Consider the following 14,549-nt stretch of genomic DNA (forward strand, 5'->3'; position numbering starts at 1 on the left):
AGGCCTTTTTTGCTTGTTTTACAAAGTAAGTCTTTTAGATGGTCACTTCTTAAACAAAAATAATTTTCTTACATATAGCTAAATCAAAGTTACAGACTTAGGTTAATTGTAATATTAAACTCAGAAAATACTTGTTTCTCTTACACAGAAAAAAGTCTGAATGCTGCAATATTTTAAAGGTAGCTGAATACTGTTCTCAGAGAGGATCTCATTAATACATACAAATATCTCAAAGGGGGGTGCCAGGAGGATGGTGCCAGACTCTTTACAGTGGTGCGCAGCAACAGGACAAGGAGCAATGGCCATAAACTGAAATAAAAGAAGTTTCACCTCAACATGAGGAGGAACTGCTTTACATTGAACGTGGCAGAACCCTGGAACAGGCTGCACAGGGAGGTTATAGAGTGTTCCTTTCTGGAGACATTCCAAACCAGTCTCAACACGATCCTGTGTAACCTGCTCTAGGTGGCCTTGACTTGGCAGGGGGGTTGGACTAGATAATCTCCAGAGGTCCCTTCCGACGCTAATGATTCTGTGATTTTTGCTGTTTGATAGACAGTCTAATAGTAATCACTGGAAAAAGAACTCCAAAGGCATATTTTGCCTTCTTGTAACCACTGCACTGTGACTACACAAAGCCCTGTTTGTGGAGTAAAAGAGTTGGCCTCATTTCTTTTAGAAGCATCTGGAAAATTTGTCAGATCACTTACATAAGAATAGAAAAATGTATGGAATTTTATGTCTTTTTTAGTGAATTAGCTGTCAACCCTAAATGGCTAAACATTAGACACGTCAATTTCACAGTCCTCTTTGCACTTTAAAGAAAACGAGCATTGCATACTCAAAATATCACTATGATTATCAGCCATAGATGACTAAATTGTCTCCTAGTACATACCCTTGTTCTGGTGACCCACACATGCTGTTGAACTTAATCATCTCTGAAGTGGTTTGCAGCTGAACAGCATTTGCTTGCTTCAGACTTCAGTTTCTCTCCAATAAAAGAAAAAAAAAAAAAGTCTTTTCTTTCTGAGTAAGCGCACTCTGTATTTTATTTCTTTTTTAGTAACAGAGATGCAAAAACGTATTAGAAAAAGGAGGGGTTTGTTACTTAAAACCATCTTGTTCTTTTAAGCCTTTGCTTTGGTTTTTTCTTTATATATTAATCTTATCCCTGTTAAAGCACTTTAAAGAATTTCTATTTTTCTTATACTCTTTCCCCCCCCCCATTTACTCAGCTATGATAGATAAAAGGCAACTTGGATGACAGAGGCATTTATGTCTTGTGCTCTTTTGTCAGGCTGGTTTCACTGATAATATTCTAACATTTGTTCAGGCTTTTTGCTTGATCAAACAAGCCTCGCGCTGGTCCAAGGCCAGAGAGGGATAACAGTTTAACCTGCTGCTTGACAGAGCATCCTTATCCCCTGGCCAGACTTCGGGAAAACTCTAAGGGGTAGTGCTGCCTCAGGAGACAATCCATGCTCACCTTACCACTTCAGGAGCCTGACTGGTCTCAAAATCAGAAAGGGAGAAGTAGAAAGTCCAGCTGCTTGAGGAAGTTCTGCCTGGTTTGGGTTGTGTTGGTTTTTTTTTTTTTTGACCTGTAGCTGATTAAATGATTTTCTTCACCTTTCCTTCTTGGTGTAGGAATTGCAAGTGCTCTATGTTGATAGCTTAGAAGCAGCAGAAGCAAGACAGAAGAGCAGAATGAACTTTTCAGTAAGTTTGGTTTGACATCCATTGATACTTAATTTTTTTTTTTAATTATTAGTACTAATTATTTTCAAAGATTGGAGAGGAAGAGGAATTGACAGCATTGAATATATAGCTTCATTTTTCTCCTGCAGATAAGCTATTCTGCTCTATTCTTAGGATCCTAAATTTATCAAGTTACTTTAAAAACCATTTACTAATGTTGCTTTTTTTAAAAAAAAAAACCAACACACTCTTGCATCTTTTAAGTAGTACCACATACAGGAGCACTTCCACTAGGTGAATGAAAAAACTGGCCATTAATAACCAGACATGGTAGCAGTATCAGATGACCTCTTATACCACTAATACTAATATGCTGACCTACTAAGAAACTTCACAAGTCACAAACTAGCAACTTCATGTATTGCAAAGAAATCTCATGGTACTGTGTTACTCAATTTATGTCTTTGTTAACATACTGACTTTTATCAGCATAATTATATTATCAGCATAATATAATATCAGCATAAATATATTATTACACACATAAGTTGCTTCTTGATGAAATCACCCTAGAAGGTTGATAAAGATACACTAAAAGGCTGCCATTTTTTAGTTTTACAGTTAATTCTTTCAGGTTGACCTAGTAAGCAATTGCAACAGTGAATATGCAAAATGTAGGAAAACTAGACAGTTAAAAACACTTACTATTTGACAACTTCATGGAGAAAAAAAGGGAAGGAATTATCCAGGGACAGTCAAGATTGCTTATTGCAGCCTGAGCTTTAAAAATGGCTCCTAAGCAATAGGCAAAGGGTGGAGATCCCAGGTGAGGCTTGTAGAGGCTGTTAAGTCCCATTAGGGCACTCAGGGTCCTGATAAAGGCATTGCCCTTTTCTCCTGAGCCAAAACTCTGTGTTAGTGTGTGAGCTGGCTTGGTCAAGGTGCACTGCAAAAAGCAGAAGGTATGTAACCGCTGTGGTGCTGAAAGGGTAACAGCAACCAAAGGAACTGATGCAGTTGCTAAGTAAAGATGTTTCCAGCAGTTGTGTGCAGTATTACCCCCAAAAATTCTCCTTCAAATCAACAAGTAGCTAAGCTTTCATAGAAAAACAATGGGTTTTGCTCATTCAGGGTTTGAGAAGCCCCTTGTAAGCTGCAGGGCAAAGTTTTCACTTTACATGATGGTGGCTTTGGAGATGTAAGATGTTATAGGCATTCACAGAGCTCCTTCCTTCCCTTGTGCAATGAACCCATGAGCAGGAGTAATTCCAAGCACTGCATCCCAGTGCACTTCTGAGCTCAGTACGTGCAAACAGCGTCCAGGCCTCTTGGGCTCATTCTCTGTGACTATGGAAATACTTGTTTGTTTTTAGAAGAACAGCTTAAGCTTACTTTAGCCCTTTGTGTTCCAAAATAGTTGTTCTCATCCATACTTACATCAAAGTTGCATTTTCCTTTGAAATGGCTTTTGTGCTAAGTAGTGCAAGCTGGCAAACCTAGTTCCAGTTCTGTGAAAATTTTCATGATATGGAAATATTTTTTATCCTGCATTGGGACAAAACGTCAAGAATGTGGTCATTTGTGGAGAACCAAAACTCTGCTAAAATCCCCAAATACTTTGCTTTGGATACAGTATGTCAGAATGGTGTGTTCAAAACTCGTGGATGTTTAAATGCAGATTTGGAATCCTTTAGTGGCAAGAATTAGCCAATACTCACCGCTTCTATTGACTGGGAGAATGTCACAGTTTTAAGAAAGTGCTATTTGTGCAAATCCTTCAGTTAATTCTGAAACTTAAGAGGATGTGGTGGCAATAGTTTCACCTGTCATGGGCACTTCATGGCCTGCCTCCTGGTAGTATACAAAGACTATGAGTTCAGTCTCATCACAGAGACTTTCAGTCCCGTGTAAACCAGATAACGCAGTGCCTACCTGTGGAATCAGAAGGCTAAAGGAACGGTGATGGTAAAGCATTGATCCTAATTTTTGTGGAGCTTTTCTCATTATGTATGAACTCTGCTATATACAATAAACCACATTGTCTCTGATAGATACGTACAAATTCTATCAATAGCAATGAGAACTTCACATGCCCTTGTCAAAAGACTGTTCCTCCTTTACAGTCTTTTCATAACCTTTCACATGACATAGTTTAGTTGATCTTAGGCCTTACTTGCTTTATTATTAAATTTCAGTTTATTATTCTACTTTATTTTAAAGCACATTCTTCTTGTCTTTGAAGACTTTTTTCCCTCGTTGACATCTGTGAGAGTCTATTTGTCATTCTGGATTTTCCTACCAATATCTTCTCTATCTCCTAGTAGTTCGTTGCAGCTTAGGAGTTTTGGCATTTATTTTATTTGCATTTGTAGAGCTTTGAAAAGTTAAGTTTTATTTTGTTTTGGCCTTTCTGTCCAGAGAATTGCGTGGACACTGTAAAAAGATACAAGAAAAATATTTGGTCACACTTTTACCCTATCACTTCTGACGGTATCTGTCTTAGTCTAAACAGGATATCAGCCTTTTAGCCTAAAGCCTACCCTTCAGTGTGCATGTAACCTTTTCATTTCAGTGGGAGCTGTGTGTGCATATTGAAGGACACAACATGACCTTATATATGTAACTTATCTGCTTTTATAGCTTAGTTTCTTGTTTGGGTGGCTGAGACGTTTTCAAGTCCAGTGAAAGAAAAAATGCCATTTTATGGGACTTGCTGTCCACATTTCATTTAAGTAAGGTAAAGCATTTGTCAGTGAACGAAGCTTCCAAAACTGAGTACTGGAATAAAATAATTATTAAAGATGAGGATTCATCCACCTGAACATGGAGGCAAACGTTTGTCATCTTCAGCCCCAAGAAAGGGAAGAAACTGGTGAGTGTAACTAATAAAGTGGCCCCTAGTCATGTTGTGCCTGATGGTTCAATGCTGCTGTCTCCATGATTCTGTGAACAATATCTAGACCCTTTATACTTTCCACCCAAGGGGTCTAAGGAATTTAAGAATGAAGTCTCTGAGATGCTAAGAAAACCATGCAGTCTAAAGTCTTAACCAACCACTGCTGGAAAGTAGAAAATATGAATCTGTCTTAAAAATCAAGTGATGACTTCTTCAGAAATACTACAGGCTTTCAGATGTTACAAGGGCATCACCAATGGCAGGAGTATGTGGCTGCAGTCATGAGTAAGTGAGACCTGCTCAGAGGGTGTTTTAGCAGCCTCATGGTCTTGTGAGATGATATTCTTGGGGGAGGACCTTGGTGAGATGCTGAAGATGCCTGTGGTGGGTTTCCAGTTGCTGTGGAGGTGATACGGCTGAGTGGTGATGGCATCTACAACTGACCAGTGCTTTAGGGGTGCTCTGGCTGGCTTGTCTTGCAGAAAGGATACAATCAGTGGAGGTGAGGGGAGAGTCTTGCCCTGGAGACTGTTGCCCCCAACAACAGCACATTGCCTGTGCTGGGCTTATAACTGCTGTGAGGCCAGTGCAGGCAGTGGGATTCAGTTCATGAGCATGCCAAACTGGTATCAGGACATGTTCAAGTGGGCTTTTAGCCACATGAGAAGGGACCCCACAGTGGAGCCAGCCTAATCCTGGAGCAGTAGTGTTTAGGGAACACAGTGACTAGGAGCTGCAAAGGGGGACTCAGCACTCAGATTGGCAGTTCATGTGATTGGGCACATGCTGGGGAGCTGGGATGCTTGTTGGGGTCCTGTTCTCTGCCAGTGGCTGCCACTTGATGAACAGCTCTGGGCTTTGCATCTAGATTTTCCAGCATGTTTTTTCCTCCAGTGTCCTCAGATCCAGCCCCTGCTGCTGGGTGAGGCTGATCCTGAGTAGGGAGGGTCAGGTACCCATCCAGCTACAGTTACAAGTCCCAGGGCACAGGTCCCAGGGTGCAACTCTCAGAAGCAGCAGTTTGCTCAGAAAGGCACATGGAAGTGGGTCAGAATCTGTTGAAGGCCACGTGGGACTTATCAACAGTAGTGTTGCAACACAGGGCCTAGTTCCCAACACCAGATAGAGCAACTACCCCTTGCACTGCAGAGGCCTCTATTCCAGTCACAGGTGGGAGGATAAATCTCTCTGGATCTCAGGCTGCAGAGAGTAGCAGTGGTTCTTGCAAAGGCCTGAGCTGGAGAAAATGGTGTTCTTGCCTGCAGAAGGTATACTTCTAGATGGGGAGAGATTTGCCACAGCAGGGAGCTGTGGGAGCAAGATGGCAAAGTGCACAGTATTAGGGGACATAAAAAGATGTTGACAGCATCTTCATAGAGATCCTGCAGAGGCAAAAGCCTGAACCTGTAACTGCACGGAGGGCAGCCAAGATCATGGTCAGCTGTAGGGCAAATGGAGAGTCCCAGGCTGGGAAAGGCAGGAGGCTTGTCTGGCAAGAGGAGGATGGCAGATCTGCAGTTGCAGAGCTGGTTCACTGTGCTGGTAGCAGGCAAGAGAGAGAATGCCACCCCTGGGAAACCAGCAGAGTACTGCATTAGCACCAAGAGGAAGTTGTGAGTGATGGTAATGCAGGACTCACCTCTGGGGGCACAGAAGACCCAATTTGCTGATCTGACTTGCTATCTAGAAAGATGTGGTGCTTATTGGGAACTCGAATTAAGCATGTTGCAAATAAACTGCCAAGGCTTGTCTGGCCCTTGTGCTATTTCTCCTGCTGCTTATCTGCATTGGCAGCATTAATGTGTCTTGAGGCAGGAACCTTGAGCATATCAGGAGTGACTGAATGGCTTTAGGAATGAGTGTCAGAGGCACAGAGGCTCAGGTGGTGTTCTCTTGAGTCCTGACGGTGCAGAGGAAAGGCTTAGGGAGGAGCAGACAGATTCCATGGGTTAATGTCTGGTTGCACAGCTGATGTCATTGACAGGAATTTGGCTTTTATGAGCGTAAGACCTGCTTTGTGCAGTAGGAACTGCTAGACAGAGGTGGTGAAAAGGCTCTGCAAGAAGGGCATGGGGGTCTTGTCAGACAATGCGATGAACAAGATAAACAGCATGCCCTGGCAGTAAAGAAAACAAACACCTTCCTAAGCTATACTCATAGGATCAGAATTAACTATCTCACTTTGCCCAGTACGCATGATATTCCTACTTGTGCAAAATAATCTGGAAGGCTGTGTGCAGTTTCAAGTGCCTCCATTTAAGGAAAGAGATTAATAAACTGAGGTGAGTTCAGAAGAAGACAGCCAAGATGTCCAGGAGGCTTGAGTCTCCTTGCAAAGGGAGGGTGAAGGAACTGGTCTTGTTTGGGCTACAAGAGAGAAAGCTTTGGGGAGACCTAACAGCAGCCTTGACATAGCCATGACAAGGTTGTCAAGAAAATGAAGCCAGACGCTTTCATAGTGCTGTGTGGTGGAGGATAAAAGACAGCAGGTATAATCTGAATCAAGAGAGGTTCAGACTGAATAAAAGGAAGAACATTTTACCATGAGGACAATCAAACACTGGAAAAAATTGCCTGTGGGGCTGTGTGTTCTCCATAGCCTGAACAGATAAAGCCCTGAGAAAACTTGTCTTATCTCACATCTGATCCTGCTTTGAGCAGGACGTTGCCGTAGAGATCTCCTGAGGTCCATTTCAGCCTGTCTGAGTTACCCTGTTGTAATATGAATATCGCATGATCCAATGAATTTAAAAAACAATGAACCAGTAGAACCAGTAAACTCACTGATGAACAGCAGAGTATTTATGTATTTATTTATTTTATTTGTGCCTTTGCTTTTCCTTAGCATCTTGTTGCAGAGTTAACAGAACAAGACATGAAGGCATTAGCTGTTCAGATTCAGCTTAGAGTCTTGGCTTTAACAGAAGAGAGGAGGAATTTGCTCTGAGTTGATGGATTGTGCACAGCAATAGTTAAAAAGCTTATGCTTTTTCCAATTTACTAAGCCTGCTAGGCTTCCAGCAGGGATGTGAGAGCGATGGGTGAAAGGGTTAGCATTTCAAATAGCCTGGTCTAGTTACACCAGTATTTCCTTGTTAGACTTCTCTCTGTGTGAGGGAAACTAGTTTAAATGAAGACTAAATTGAAAAATACAGATTGCTTGGAAAATAGTGATGGGGGAGAGCAGCCCTGCTCTGCATAATCCAGTAGTTTCAAAAAAGTTACCAGAAAAACAACTCTGTGGTAACTTGCGTGAATGTATTCATTAAATTAAGAAATCGGGTCAAAGCGTGTTTGTGTTTACACAGAAATAATGGGCTTAATAATATTAACATGCCTAGTAGTGCATTCAGATAAACATATGCAAGTAATGGCACTTGAACAGTTTCTAAAACTTGGATCAGTTGCTTTAAAAGTACCTTGCTAATAATAACAAGTATCATGCTTTATTTTATATGTAGGGAAATCGGTGTCTGCTGAAATGATTTGTTGAAGGTCACTTGGGAGACCAAGGAAAAGAATTCTTCTCTTCTGAGACGCAAACCTGTGTTCTGTTAGACTGCTGTGAGAAGGCAGACGGCATCTTTGACCTGAAGTGTTCACCAAGCCAGTAGCTGGATATTGTAGTATATTAAACTGTGTTTTCATTCTTTGATACTGGCACCAGTTAAACACGTAAATTGAGCAATAAATGAATTACATTCTTAAAATGAATTATCCATTCACATGATGAATATCATACTGACCTGTTTACATATTTCTCACAATGATGAGTGTCATACTGACCTGTTTACATATTTCTCACAAAACTATTCTCTGTTATTTGCAAACAGCTTAAAGACATGAATTTTTTGACAAATATCCCTAAAGAAAGCCAGGTCTTTGGCAGGCTGTTTAGCAAAACCATATTTTCCCTCATATTCTCCCTCACTCATCTACATTCACACTGTCCCTGTACATATGGCAAAGCATTTGCTATGGGAGAAGTTTTTGTTTGTGAGGGCATGCCCACAAGCTCTTCCCCAGTTTCCACACTTTATAATTGGAGGAGCAGATACTTCATTATTTTTACTCTCTTCAACCTTTTATGTCTGACCATTTAGATCTTATCTTTCATTGTTTGGGGTTAAAGTTTTGCTAGTTCCCTTTGAATTTATCCAATTGTCCTTCTAGTGTTTAGCTTCAGGAGCCTGAACAATATCTAATATTCCTTCTTATGGACAATCCATGTCCCTGCAACCACTGAAGTGAGCTTTCAGGTGTCATCAGACCAGCTTTCGTGGGTGCTAGGCATTGACTTTCTTGGGCCAAGAATGACTTTCTCTTACATTCTTTAGCATCTTAGTCATGGTGTAGCAAAGCTCTACAGAGACTGTACCTCCTGAGCCTGAAGTACTCTTGCTTGAGCATGATTTATGTTGCAGAAACATGAAAGAAGTCAAGATTGGCAATGCACACACTGGCATCAGTCTAATATTCTTGATTCTTCTTGCTGGCACTGATGTAGTTATACATACGGAAAGCCTTGTTCTTTTTTGCCACATTTGGCATAAAGTGCTTTATTATCTGGCATTGCTTATTGGTTGCAGTTGCATAAATTACACCAAGATATTATTTTGTTGTTGACAAAGGCTGCCCTCAGCACTTCAGACTTCACTGAATGCTGCAGTAGTTGTCCTGCTATTTGAACTGGTGTTTGAAAGTGTCTCTGACTTCAGCATTTGGACAGGCCCAATGTGACATGAAGCTTCAGTATGAGGGCAGAGACCTTGCTGTGAGGGCAGTTACCTAATCCTTCTTCATCCACTGATAAAGACAGCTTCACAAGGACTCAGTAAGACATGCTGTCCTTCGTTAAGGTCTCTACTGATATATTTTTCAGAACAAAGGCGCAGTGCAGACCTGTTCTAAGTTTCTTCCCAAGATCATCTTCAATTTCACTTGAGTCAGAAGACGAATCACAGATTAACATATAGTTGTTTTCTAAGTTACAGCCTGTCATGACCAAGCTTCCCTCTATAACTTTGTTGATAAAGCAAACTTTCAACTTTTTATGTTGATAGGCCAAGGTGTTTAAAAAGTACCTCCCTCCTCACAGTAGTGGCAGAAAGATGGGATAAGGTATATAATCATAAATAAATAATATTTTAGTATTTCTGTAACCATCAAGGCCTTTTCTCTTAGACTCCAAGTGACCATCCATGACATCTCTGCAAAGTATCTCAGTCCCTGAGGTTTGTCTTTAGAAGACATTCCATTCAGCTTCAAAGTCCAGGATCATTCTTGAGGTCAGCGATAATTTTTTTAGATCTGTTTCATAGACTGACACAGTGTGAAAATGCTTATAAACAAGTACTCATTGGAGAAAGACAGCCCTTAAGATATTTTGTCTATCAGTACATTCACAACCACCCTTTTACCCTTCTCACTGGGATTATTTGGAAGTTTCCTAGTTCTGAAGCTGAGAAGTACAGTGGGTGTGGGATGTATTTCTTTCTTTTAGACCAGCTCATGCATCATGATGTGAACACTCCTGTGCTGGTATTGGTTGCGGTAGAGTTGATTTTCTTCATAGTAGCTAGCATGAGACTATGTTTTGGATTTGTGCTGAAAACGCTGCTGATACACAGAGATGTTTTCATTATTGCTGAGCAGTGCTTACACAGAGCCAAGCCCTTTTCTGCCTCTCGCCCCACCCCATCAGCAAGTAGCGTGGGGGTGCACAAGAAGCTGGGAGAGACAGCTGTTCCCAAACAACCGTAGGGATATTCCATACCATATGATGTTTATACTCAGCCCATAAAGGTAGGGGAAAATGGAAGGGAGGATGTTTGGGGTGATGAAGTTCGTCTTGCCAAGTAGCCATTCTGCGTGATGGAGCCCTTCTGTCCTGGGGGTGGCTGAACACCCGCCTGTCCGTGGGAAGTAGTGAATGAGTTCCTTGTTTTGCTTTGCGTACATGCACAGCTTTTGCTTTATTTATTAAGCTGTCATTATTTTAACCCACAGGTTTTTTCACTTTTACCCTTCTGAATCTCTCCCCCATCACACCAGTGGGCAGTGAGCGAACGGCTGTATGGGGCTTAGTTGCCAGCTGGGGTTAAACCATGACAGTCAGCTATCTTTATGCCTTATGAATAGTGTTGAGGAAAAAAAAAATGACCTTGGGAACAAATGCGTCTGTTTATTGGTATATAACTCTGTAACTAAGCATGGCATTTTTAAATGGAATAGTTGCAATTCAGTACCATGTCTATCACATTATCTTAGTGTACTAACTTTGCCTCACCCATGGTATCATTCTTATCATGTCAGCTACATAAAATTAAGTAGGAGCGTGAAAACTAAGTGAAAAGAAACAACATTATGTGCACTTTTCAATTCATGGTTGTTTATTTCAAAATGGGTACTTGTCAATTAAAAAAAAATAAAAATATACACCTTCTTCCTACAATGAAATAATTATCTCCCAATATTGAAATGGCTGAAGAAATAAAAAGCAAGTATTACAGCCAAAATTGCATATTCTTATGATCTCAGCCAGAGAGGATTGTTGGTCTAAAGGACTGACTTCTTATTCTCTAACTAAATCAAAGTAAGTGACTAAGTCAGAACTGACAGTAAGCAGCTAGTCAAACCTCTGAACTAAATAGAAGTAGTTTAAGCTGTCAGCGAAGCACCAGAGAGTCATTTTCCTGTGTTTCTTACCCAATTAGTACATACTTAAACAAATTGGAAAATATGATTGTGCAGCTACAAAGACAGTGAAGACTTGTGCTTTTGACGTAGCTTTTCAGTTGTCATTTCAGGGCATGTTGATTTTCTATTTAATCGTGAGTTCAGCTAGAAGCTTTGGTTTCAAATTTCCCCCTTGGTCACTTCGTTCAGTTCTTACAAATACAGGCAGAAGGGAGTTCACATAGTAAATATTTTTACAAACTTTCTAAGTTTCTCTGACTGTCATAATGTCTTTCTTTAAGGCCCTTTCACTGGTTTTAAGGAGGCTTGAAAGAACAGGAGACCAGGAAAACTCTCTGGGATGGCTGAATAAGAATCAAAAGAGACCTGAGAACATGGGGAAGGCAAAGTTCATGACTTCTTTAATGGTGGAGAGCAGAGGAGCCCCCAAGGGAAGTAGCTCCCACATGAGTGTGGATGTGATGAGGGTGCTCTTTGATGCGCAGGTCTGGTGAGATAGCCACTGGAGACCACTGCTCATCCCTTTTGTTTACTTCTTGCCATCCTCCCCATGGGGGAGTTGGGCATCCAGGGAGTTCTGGTATCGTCAGTACAAGTCTTCATGCTCCAAGCTGTGGGAAAACTGATCCTTCTTGCTCCTGTGTAGCTGGGTTCTTCCCTCCTGTGCTGGAGCTTGAGAGTGCCTTAAAGCCCAAGGTCTGTGCCACAGCCCTGAAACCACAGAGCTACTCCAGCTCAGTTTTCTGGCTCTCTCATACTCACCAGTTCCTCAATGTGCCTCTCCCAGCTGTGTGGCAGACTCCACCATCTCTGTTAACACTAATGTTTTCACAAGCTTCCAGTTCCAGAGCTGAGGAGTTCTGATACAGAGATGTGGAAATATTTACAAAAGGTGTTGAACAAAATCAAGACTCCTTTGCTTCTCTCAGTTGTTTTTTAGCAGGGATTACTAATAAAAGACGCAGCCAAAATTGCTTCTAATATTTGCTTTTTTATTATACTTCTGAAAAAGTAAATAATATCAACCCTGCGTGTAATCCCTATCTACTTCAAAATGCAGGTCAAACACAGCAAACCAAAGTATCCATCAAGAGTGATGACTGTAGGTTAATACCTTTCTGTCAGGATGCCATATGGTGATTCGTGTTAATATTAACATAGCGGGGGGGAAAGAGGGAAGTTCCTTAGGATGAGAATGACTATTGTGTGTTTGGACAGATACAGAAGTCAGCTTTTTTTGCTTCACAGAGTCAATACTGCACAACCTCCCCATGAAATTAAACTCACTACTAAAGGAGTTATTCCTGCACTGTAGAATCTTTTGGGAAGTGTAAAGCTGCTATAGCATCTCTTGTGACCTTTACTTCTATTTTCTGTGCAGGCAACAGCACCTTTTCTGTTTCTCCTAGTAAGGACCTAGACAAGAAAAAGAAGATGGAGGTAAACTGTTACCAGTTCTGCTGAAATGAACCACATATTTCTGAAAAGCAGCTCCTAGACCAGTTAGAATGGGACATGCTTTTTTCTGGATTATTCCTGGACCAATTGCTTACAAATGGAAAATTGGATTATTGTTCTTTGTGAGTTTTTGTTGGTTTGTTTGCTTGGTTGGTGCTTTTGGAGTTTGTTTTTGGTTTCCATATTTTATTTTTTCTTTGCTGAGCCTTCCAGGACTCATTGTTTAATCTCTAGAACTCCTCCATCTAAGATATGGTGTATTATCAGAACAAACAAGGGGATAATCATTCTGCTTTACTCAAGAATTTTAGATTTCAAAATCTGCCTTCATTTCAAATTGGGCAACAGCCAAATATTTTGAAAAAAGAAGTAAACCAGATTGAACAAAACCTTTTAACTGTACTCATTATCTTGAATGACATTTTAAGATCTTAACAAAAATTTGACCTAATATGTAATTCATAAAAAGAAAATCCATGTTTTATTTCAGGAACATGTCAACATTTTGGGGCTTTTGGAACTACTTGAAAGTATTTCTTAAAGGAAGTTTGCATAAAGCAAACACAGTTTTGAAAACATTTTATTTTCTCTTACAAAATATCTCTGTTAAGAGTATAGACATCTATTCCCTTTGTTTATTCACTGTACCTATGAACTGTCATGAAACTAGAAGACTTTTAAGGTTTGGTTGTGGAAGCTTGGACAGAAAATGCAAAGCAGAACATCAGCTGAAGTAAAACGTTATTAGCTTGATTGAAGTCTACCCTCAGAATTGAGCTAATCCTTGCTCTGCATTTTCAGCTATATGCATTGGTGTAGCAAGTAGGCATCATGCACTACCTTTGACTCATTTCTGAAGCGCTCAGTTAGAAAGGCATATTAATTAGGCAGTTCTGTATGTGTGAGCACACGTCATCTAATCATGAGCACAAAGCTTAAAATACGATGTTGACTTCTGTATAGGTACCTTATATACTGTAAATATAGAAACAGAATCATAGAATAGTTAGGGTTGGAAAGGACCTTAACATCATCTAGTTCCAACCCCTCTGCCATGGCCAGGGACACTTCGCACTAAACCATGCCACCCAAGGCTCTGTCCAACCTGGCCTTGAACACCACCAGTGATGGAGCATTCACAACTTCCGTGGGCAACCCATTCCAGTGCCTCACCACTCTCACAGTAAAGAACTTCTTCCTTATATCCAATCTAAACTTCCCCTGTTTTAACCCATTACCCCTTGTCATATCACTGCAGTCCCTAATGACTATTAGGGACTGTATATTTTATATATTATGAAATATGTGTGTTATAGGCAAAGCACCTACATTGTGCTGAGTATTGCAAATAATCAGATCAGATGTTCAAGTTTAAATATCCAGAATTTGTTTTTTTTAGTTTCCAACGAGCTAATTAAAGCCATAGCTAAGATAATGCTTTGCATCTCAAAGTAAAACATTTCCTGGCACAACACAGTGAATATGCCATTGTTCAAGATGCTTGTGCTAAAATCTTAGAGGAAGTGATATATGGTATCTCAATTCCTAGAAATATAAACTCTTTTACAAATAAATATATGTACAACTTTTTGGTACCCTTAAAAATGTTTGGTGTGCATTTTTTTGGTGCTATGCAGACATTTTCTTCATTATCTGAATTTAAACCTGGTTTACATCAAAACTATAGTCTGCCTCTCTTAACTGCCTCCAGTAATTTTTTAGTAGGGTTATGTGTGGTGTGTGTGTGCTTAAGAAAACAACATTAGGTTGTGCTATCTGATCTTAACATGCTGTA

At 40.4% G+C, this 14,549-nt stretch overlaps 1 protein-coding gene and 1 long non-coding RNA gene across 2 annotated transcripts in view; both read right to left on the bottom strand.

The window, feature by feature from the left end:
- Positions 1-14,549, bottom strand: part of MTFR2 (mitochondrial fission regulator 2) — a 364,022-nt gene that overhangs the window by 16,096 nt on the left and 333,377 nt on the right. The gene's annotated exons all lie outside the window — the stretch shown is intronic.
- On the bottom strand, positions 302-2,816 carry LOC134174536 (uncharacterized). Its single transcript, XR_009968680.1, has 3 exons — positions 2,407-2,816; positions 1,490-1,676; positions 302-991 (listed from the first exon to the last, which is right to left on the bottom strand). It is a non-coding gene; the product is annotated as an uncharacterized LOC134174536 (long non-coding RNA).

This window comes from Pezoporus occidentalis, unplaced genomic scaffold, assembly GCF_034315485.1.
Source record: "Pezoporus occidentalis ecotype Australia unplaced genomic scaffold, CSIRO_AGI_Poc_V1 ctg61, whole genome shotgun sequence".
In the NCBI taxonomy this organism is placed as follows: Eukaryota; Metazoa; Chordata; class Aves; order Psittaciformes; family Psittacidae; genus Pezoporus; species Pezoporus occidentalis.